General features: G+C 32.5%; 1 protein-coding gene across 1 annotated transcript in view; it reads left to right on the top strand.

The window, feature by feature from the left end:
* LOC107438819 (serine-rich adhesin for platelets) overlaps window positions 1-8,841 on the top strand; it is a gene marked incomplete at its 3' end in the record, with an annotated part of 316,964 nt that overhangs the window by 267,010 nt on the left and 41,113 nt on the right.

The following is an 8,841-nucleotide window of genomic DNA, read 5'->3' as shown; positions in this document are numbered from 1 at the left end:
ATACACATATTTTATTTTATTTTTTTAAACTACTGAGGACGTATAAGTATTACGTACCTAAAAAGGGGAAAATTAGTTGATACTTTACTTAGCTTTATTATTGCTGACAAGAGGGGGGGGGGGGANCAAAAGGGGGGGGGGGTGATTTGCTTATGTTTGTTAATAAGATGGGAGGAAGGGTATGAGCAATTCTTAAATAAGACAGTAAAATGCCATCTTTTCTAAAAATATTTTTTAAAAAAAAGGAAAATTAAAGTAATGAAACGAAGAAATTACGCGAGGAGAAATTTAAAATTTTGAATAAAAGTTATATTTGGGAAAAGAAAAACATATAGAAAAAAAAAATTATCTTCGAATAGTGATTCGAATTCATAAACTTTAACACAAAAGAAAATTCTACTAGAAATTTTTTAAATTAATTAAAATGTTAACTTTGTTTAATGCAAAGATACATATTATATTTTAATTCAATCATAAAATTAGATAACTACATTAAAAGTTAAAGCAGAAACAGTTTTTTTTTCTGGGGGGGGGGNGGGGGGGGGGGGTGATGTTTTGCGACGCAAGCATGAAAGAGGTTTTTGTCATTTGCTTATTTTTTCTGTCAAGGAAAGACGGGAGGTCTAACAGAGTCAAATGTAGAAAGACCCCAAACGCCCTTATTTTCCATTTTTTTTTAAATCAAAATAAATGCAATAAAAAAATTAAACTCGGATGAGTTTCAAATTTGGAATATAAGTTTATTTAGAGAACGGAGAAAGTAAAAAAAATTTTTTTTCTCCAAAGAATTTCCAAATTTATGAATTTTTTTTTTTTTGAGACACGAATTTTTTTCTATGCCAAGTTGCATCTTTCATTTAAATTTAATCCTGAAATTCGTAAAATTAAATTGCTACAGTAAAGTCAAAGTTAGATTAAAAAACAAGGACGGGGTGTAGCGAAGTTCTTACGTAAGCATAGGAGAAAAGTGATTTCCTTATTTTTGACTTTTGCTTCTCCTGCGCAAAATAAATAAATGAAATGAAAGGCACGTCGGAAAAAATTATATTTGGAAAATTTCCATGTTTGGAATTAAAACTCATATGGGAGACCAAAAATGCAGAAAAAAATTTCTCCGATTAATTTCAAACTTATATAAAATATTTTTTTTAAAAACATAAATTATGCTTTCCTAATAAGTTGAAATTTTATTTGATTTTAATCCTAAAATTCGTAAAATGAAATTGCTGCAGTAAAGTTATAGTAAGACAAAAAGGAAGGAGTTTGCGACTTGCGTAAGCATAGGAGAATTTGCTTATTTTTGACGTTTAATGCATCCGTGTAATAAATAAAATACAAAAGAAAAAAAATTACTCGTCGACAAACATAGCGAAAGAGAAAAAGACTAATCTATATGTATTAAATGCAAAGCCGTAACTCACTCATTCATTTACTCATTCCTCACTAATTCTCCCACTTCCCAAGAAGTTAGAAAGCTAAAATTTGGAACATGTATTCTTTATGAGATAGAGAAACTAAAAAAGTTTCACTTCGATATTTTATAATTTTCGAGGTAATTAGAGCTTAATTAACAGTAGTGCTAAGTAACGTGATTGACCAAGATTGAAGTCCCAATTCGACCATATAATTCTTTTCAAAAATAAAGGAAAAACTTCGATATTTTGTGATTACCCCAATTTTTAAGGTATGCTAAACAAAAGTTTGCTACCAAGATAGAAGTCACAAATTTCGACAGCTTGTTTCCTATCAGATAAATGAAAGAACTGAAAAAGTTTCATTTCAATTAAGAAAGTTTCACTTTGATCTTTGTAAATTACCGGAGTAACTTAGCCTAATCGAGAGTTATGGTAAATGGCCCGTTATTACCAAGATTGAAGTCTCAAATTAGAACCACGTGAGTTCTTTATGAAGATTTATATAAAAATTAAAAAATATTTCTAATTATCTGAGTAATTACGGCGTAATTAGCCTTCTTGACAGTTATGGTAAATAACACGTTTCTTTTAAGGTTGCTGTCTCAAATATGAATTTCGTATTCTTTATGAGATGCAAAAAAAAAAAAAAGTTTTATTTTGATATTTGTAATTAACGGGGAAATTATGGGGTAATCAGTCTAGTTGACAGCATTGCTAAATTTCGCATTTTTAACAAGATAAAAGTCTCACATTTAAGCATTTTTTTTTTCAATGGCCCACCTGGAGAATGACGTAGGTCAGGGGTGGCCAACCTTTATGCACCAACGTGCCATTTTCTCTAAAAAAATTTTTACTGCGGTCATACACGTGCCGACAAATTGACTTCGTGATTATAGGGTAAATAATAATATTAAATACTTTCAACTCAAAACTTAACTACAAAACTTTTACTTTTCTACGAAAAAAAAAAGCATTTTGCAATGTCTCAGTTATATTCAACTTAAAGTAACATTAGTGTGACTTCTGTTGTTGCAGATTAGAAGACAAATAACTTATTATTAGGGTTATAAGACGTTAGTTTAAGCAAAACTGTTAATTTTTTTGTTAGTTATTTATTGTTAGTTTGTTTTTTTATGGTTATTAATTGCTTTTTTGGCATTAATTGTGCATTTTTTTGTTAATTTTTCGTGAATTTTAATTCAATTGTTAATATGCTTCATAGTGAACTTTGTGATCGGTGGGGTGCCCAAAATATCGTGTCGTGTGCCATAAATGGCACGCGTGCCATTGGTTCGCCATCCCTGACGTAGGTCATACAGGCATCTGAAGGGTAGATTTGTTGACCACTCTTTCAGGGGCACCGTATTAGGTCGGCCAACATTACCAAAGCCTCAAGCAAACATTACCGTAGCCAGGATATTTTTTCGGGGGGGGGGGAATATAGTAAGAAGCAACGACAGTTTCAGACATGCAAAGTAGGGGAAAAACATTGTAACAAATCTTGTTCATTCTGTTGTTTGCAAAAGTTAAACTAGTAATTAAAAAATATTACATAATAATTATTTTTCAATTAATATTGCATAATAATTATAATAAATTTGTAAACAAAGTTTACATAGACATGCGACGGGGAATTGACGAAAATTTTTCGATTACTTTTTTAGGACAAATCGGAATGTCCCGAAATATGCTTATTAAAGTTAGCTTTTATTCTTTAGTAGCATTTCTTGTTGCTGTTTTTACGCGTTTAAGAGTAGAAAAAGTTCTTTCTGCAGTTGCTGTGGTGATTGGCAACGTAGCCAATATTAAAAACAAGCAATAAATGTTTGGGAAAAAGATACTGTCACATTCTTCCATTGCTGAAAGTGCCGTATCTGGTCTACTAAGGGGTTCACGCAGGTTCCACTTTGATGCCCATACTTCCATTTCTCCCATGAGGTTTTCGATGTCAATGAAATCTGCGTAGATTCAGAAATTGCATAAATTAATATGCTGAAAAACAATTGATTTCGTTTGTCAACAATTGTCTAACCGAAGGAAAGATGAGTCACAAGGTCAAGTGAAGTGATTCGACAGTTTTTGTTTTTCTTTTTACTGAGAGGCTCAAAGAAAGACTTAAAAGTTTGAAACCCAGAATTTCGGGGGGGGGGGTCCGTCGGGACCCCTGGCTACGGGCCTGCTGCAGGGAATGAAAGAACATTTGAACAGCATTGCGGAGTCGCAAATGGAAACAAATTTGCTCAACACCGACTTTAAAAGTTAGGTCTAAATAGAAGTTTTTGATCAAATGAAAATCATTCAGACAACTATTAAAAAAAAGTATATTTCCATTATAGACTACTGTTTAAATTAGAACTTTTGAGCTTATATTTGATTAAACTATTGGAAAAAGATTTTAACAACCCCCACCCACCCAAACTTGGGTATACGGGAATTGACAGACTCATTACCATGACAGCCCTCCCCCTCTGAAAAGGAGAGGCAGGTCAGAACCGGCACACGTACTGGTCGAGAGGCCGGGCAAAGCCCCCCCCCCCTCCACCGTGGCATTTATTGAATAAAAGCAAAACACATTACAAACATTATTTGGTTGGTGACAACAGCTAAGGAATATAGAATACATACATCGATATTCACACTAAATCATATAAAAGATGATAAACATTCGAAAATGAGTTCAAATGACCATTATAGTGTAATAAGGTCAAAAGACAACAAATGTTAAAATTCCACAATATTGAATATTATTAAAACGTTGAATGTAAAAACTAGGCCAGGATGGTGTTACATTATGCCTTAGTATTAAAATTGATAAACATTAGAAAAGTAATACATAGAAATAAAAAAATGTCATAGATAAATCGTACATCGTGAGCTAGAGGTTGGAATGTCGTAAGAGCTAAAATGAATAATGTGAAATAACGGATAATAGTGAAAAGATTAAAAAAATTTTTTAAAAAACAAAGTGTTGATAAAAGGATGTAGGGCCCACAGATCAGATTAAAAATGCAAAATAGCGGAGTTTAAAAATCTAAAGGTCAGAAAGTTAAAAAAAAAAAAAGAAAACTATTGGGAAAGAATGCAAATTCCAAAAACCAAATTAATATAGTTTATTTAATAGGTTAATCAAAAAAGATATTCGAATAAATTCTATGCATCATTTGTAATAGTATATTATAGTACACTCCTATTATACAGAATATTACGGATTTCATCTAGAATATTAGTTATTCAGAATATTCAGTAAAAAATCACTTTGTTTTAAGGAGAATCTTTCAAGTTCCTTATAAATTTTCTTGTACGCGTGTGAGATATTCATATCTTTTTAATCACAATGATCTATCATTGTACAATTTCGATATTTTGTACAGATATAATTTGTGTAAGTCACATAGTTTTAAATATATACACTCTATAACAAAAAAAAAAATCGACGCACCAAGAAGTAATCATCCGATTGCTTTGAAATTTCGTATGCATGAATGTTTCGGCTCGATGCCGACTGGGGACGTATAGTCTTTAGCGACGAATCCAGCTTCCAACTGTGTCCTGGCGATCATCGAAGACGTGTTTGGAGACGCACAGGGCAGAGGGGGGATCCTGCCTTCACTATTGCACGCCACACCGGCCCTCAACAAAGCATTATGGTCTGGGGTGCCATTTCCTTTGATAGCCGTAACCCTTTGGTCGTCATTAGAAGTACACTTACTGCACAGCGTACGTCGACGACATCCTAAAACCTGTTTTGCTACCGTTCCTTTTGCAGCACCCTGGGCTGGTTTTTCAGCAGGCAATGCCAGACCACATACGGCACGTGTTGCTATGAACTGTCTGAAAGCTTGTCAAACTCTTACTCTTCCCTGGCCTGCCAGATCTCTCTTCCATCGAGCATGTCTGGGATATGATGGGAAGGCGATTGCATCTGGCACGGAATGTTGATGACCTCGTTCGACAATTGGATCGAATTTGGCTTGAAATACCGCAAGAGATCATCCGGGAGCTTTATCGGTCTATGCCACACCGTGTGGCAGCTTGTATCCAGTCTAGAGGCGGGTCAACACCTTATTGAACATGTTACTGTAACACTGTAATAAATTATTCAATTGTTCTGAAATTTTAATCATTTACTATTCTGTACATTGTCTTCCTATCCACCAATTTTCGTTTCAATCGGACAACTCCTTCTTGGTGAGTCGATTTTTTTTGTTATAGAGTGTATGTAGAAATATAGTTTTAAATAAAATACTTTTCACTGAAACCTTGCATATATAGGTTGATTGAGTGGTTGAATCCGACTATTAAAATTTTCTCCAAAACTTTCAATGAATATTGTTATTACATAAATATTAATATTTATTTAATAACAATATTTACTGAAAATTTTTGGGGAAATTTAAATAGTCGGATTCAACCTCTAGAAAAAGTTCGGAGTGGAACATTTCAACTACCAACTCCACAGCTCTGATTTTAAAGGAAACAAATTCTTTTAATTTGGATTTTTTGACGCTTTAATTCTGACAAAGAAATAGCATTAAGTGCAATTCTAAATTTTACTAAAATTTTATAGATTTTGAGACGCTGATTTCGAATACGTTTTGAAGAAAGTTGAATGAATCTCATTTTCCTGATAACACAATGGAAAAGCTCAGCAAAAACTTCTTTCATTCAAAAGATCACGGATTAAAAACTGGCATATTTTCGTAAGAATATTTTGCCTATTATTTTTATATATTGTAATTTTATGGTTTTAGATGGATTTTTTGTTAGGTTTTTCTTTAACTTTTATTATATTTAATGAGGGACCATGCAAATATATAAGCATCTAAAAAGGGAGGGGAAGGGCAATGAGAAATGAAGTATGAGCAAGATTTATGTAAGACACTAAAATCTCCTTGTTTTAAATTTATTTAATTGAAATTTTAAAATGAAAATTTTTACAAAAAATTGGGCAAATAAATAAACTTGGAAAAATTTCAATTTTGAAATAAAAGTTAAATTTTCGGGAAAGAAGATTTTCTTCAAGAGTTTCAAAAATTTAAAGATATAAGTAAAATTTTAATAGAAATTAAAGTTCGCTTCTTGAAAAAAAAATTATCTATTTAATTAATTTAAAAAATTTATCTATTTTTTTTAATCATGATTATCTATTTATATTCTACATTAGATTACTGCAGTAAAAGTTGAAACAAAAAATAAGGGGGTATCTCGACTTGGTTACGTAATCATGGATGGGAGATTAAAAAAAAATGTAACTGAAAAGTAACGAAATAAAACCATGAAAGCATTATACAACTTATTTTTTTTTTTCATTTTACTGAAGAAAAAAATTATGCTTACATTGGACCTCTGGACCAGAAAATCCCTTAAATGGCTCTCTTCAAATTTTTATTAATACTGAAAAATATCAATCTGTCCTATGATATGCACAAAATAATTCGTGATATCTATAACTCTAACGTTTGTAACACAATTGAATTGTTTAAAACCGAAATATAATTTCGAAATAATTTGAACTATCTTTATCATAAGCAGATCTCTTAAAGGCATCTAATATGTGTTACATCTCTAATTATTTTGGATGGAAGAAAGTTAACACAAAAATAACCTTGTTACCATAGTCCTATGGTAACAAGAAACAGGGAATCTTTTTCTTTAGTCTATTGTGTTATCCCTAGAGTGAAAGGAAGCTACCCTACCTAAAATGCATTATTTTTGTTTCCATAGCAGCAGCCTGCCTCAGACTTTGGGACAGAGGAGTTCTGACCGTAGACAAACTATATACAAAGAGGGGGGGGAACTTTAAAAAAAAAATTTAGTCAACATGGGGTTTGAACCTAACACCTCAAGGTCAAAGTTGTACATTCAAATGTTTTTTTACCGTCAAGTAGCCTCACTGTGGAGAAGAAAGGCTGACTCTAAAATTTATGGAAAAAAATTTTTGATCGACAATTCTCAAATCTAAAATTATGTAAATTTTTTATTTATTTGAGACGTGACTCTTTTTTTTTCTTTTACTCTAGCCTCCATAATTTTTTTCGCGATTTACTCAAAAGCAATTCTAAAATTTTTTAATTGCTTATTTGACTTTACTTCTTTTAAAAAAATCAATAAGTAGAAAATATTTCAGAGTCATAAATTATTTATTAATAAAACACGTACATCGAACTGTTTTATACTGTTTAAATAAATCATCTCCTTACACATTGTTTTCCTTTGTCAACCACTATTCCTAGAAACTGCTATTAGGGAGAGAAAAAATGGTAATCACAGTTTCTTTGTTGTTCATCTACGTCGCACTAGAGCTTCACAATGGGCTATTGGCGGCGGTCTGGGAAACATCCCTGCGGATGATCCGAAGACATGCCATCACAATTTTGATCCTCTGCAGAGGGGATGGCCCCTTCGCTTCGGTAGCCCGACGACCTGCACGTGAAGTCGAGCACTTTACGGTAGAACAGTTTAACGAAGACCAATGCCGCACATCCTCGGTCCCTACGCAGGCTGATCCAAGTGGCCACCCACCCGCACATTGACCGCAACCAGTGATGCTTGACTTCGGTGATCTGCTGGGAACCGTGTCTTAACGATCAGTCCACTGCGGGACGGTAATCACAGTTTAAAAATAGAAATACAAGGACATGGCTAGAGCTCGAAGTGTTCCAATTGTGTGTTGTTGAGCATGAAAAAGGTTTTCCAAGGAAAAATGCTGTTGAGCGGGAAAGGGTTTTCCCCAATTTTCCACCGGAAAATATTATTGAGCAGACACGAAGATAAATTAAGTCATAAAAAGTCAATAATCCCACGGTACTGATCCAGGTGTTTCCTTGTCTTCTGGATTGGTTCAAAATTACAAGGACAAGGAGTCGAATATTAGTAATCGTGAACCGAAAATTGGGTCGGCTGTTCAACAACATTTAAAATAAAAATATGATAATGGCTAGAACTCGGGGGGGGGGGGTATAAAGAAAAACTTAGTGCCAAATATTTTTATTAATGTCAATTAGTACACGGACAAACATAAATTTGAAAAATTACGAGATGGGGGCAGGGTGCTACAAATTTTTCAACAAAAAATAAGCACCTTCTAAGCACTCAAAAAATATTTCCAAGCACATTAAAAAAATATTATAATTAGGATATGCACACTAATAATTGTTTTCCTTCATATTGTTGCAATTTCCTCAGATATATATGAAAATGCAAAATAGTTTTCTTAGTTACATGATCATGATAAAATAACTAGTTCCTGACAAAGAATTCTTTTCGTGATTACATTAACCACCATAAAAACAATTTCACTATTTTAAATTGTACATTCAATATTAACTGAATGATTCAGTTTTCTTAAATTTATAATTACTTTACACAATTATATAAAAAAAATTTATTCAAAATTATAAATAATTAATTTAACTATCATTTGAAA

This window comes from Parasteatoda tepidariorum, chromosome 8, assembly GCF_043381705.1.
Source record: "Parasteatoda tepidariorum isolate YZ-2023 chromosome 8, CAS_Ptep_4.0, whole genome shotgun sequence".
Classification (NCBI taxonomy): domain Eukaryota; kingdom Metazoa; phylum Arthropoda; class Arachnida; order Araneae; family Theridiidae; genus Parasteatoda; species Parasteatoda tepidariorum.
The sequence above is the reverse complement of the archived record's forward strand: the minus strand, read 5'-3'. Positions and strand labels throughout refer to the sequence as shown.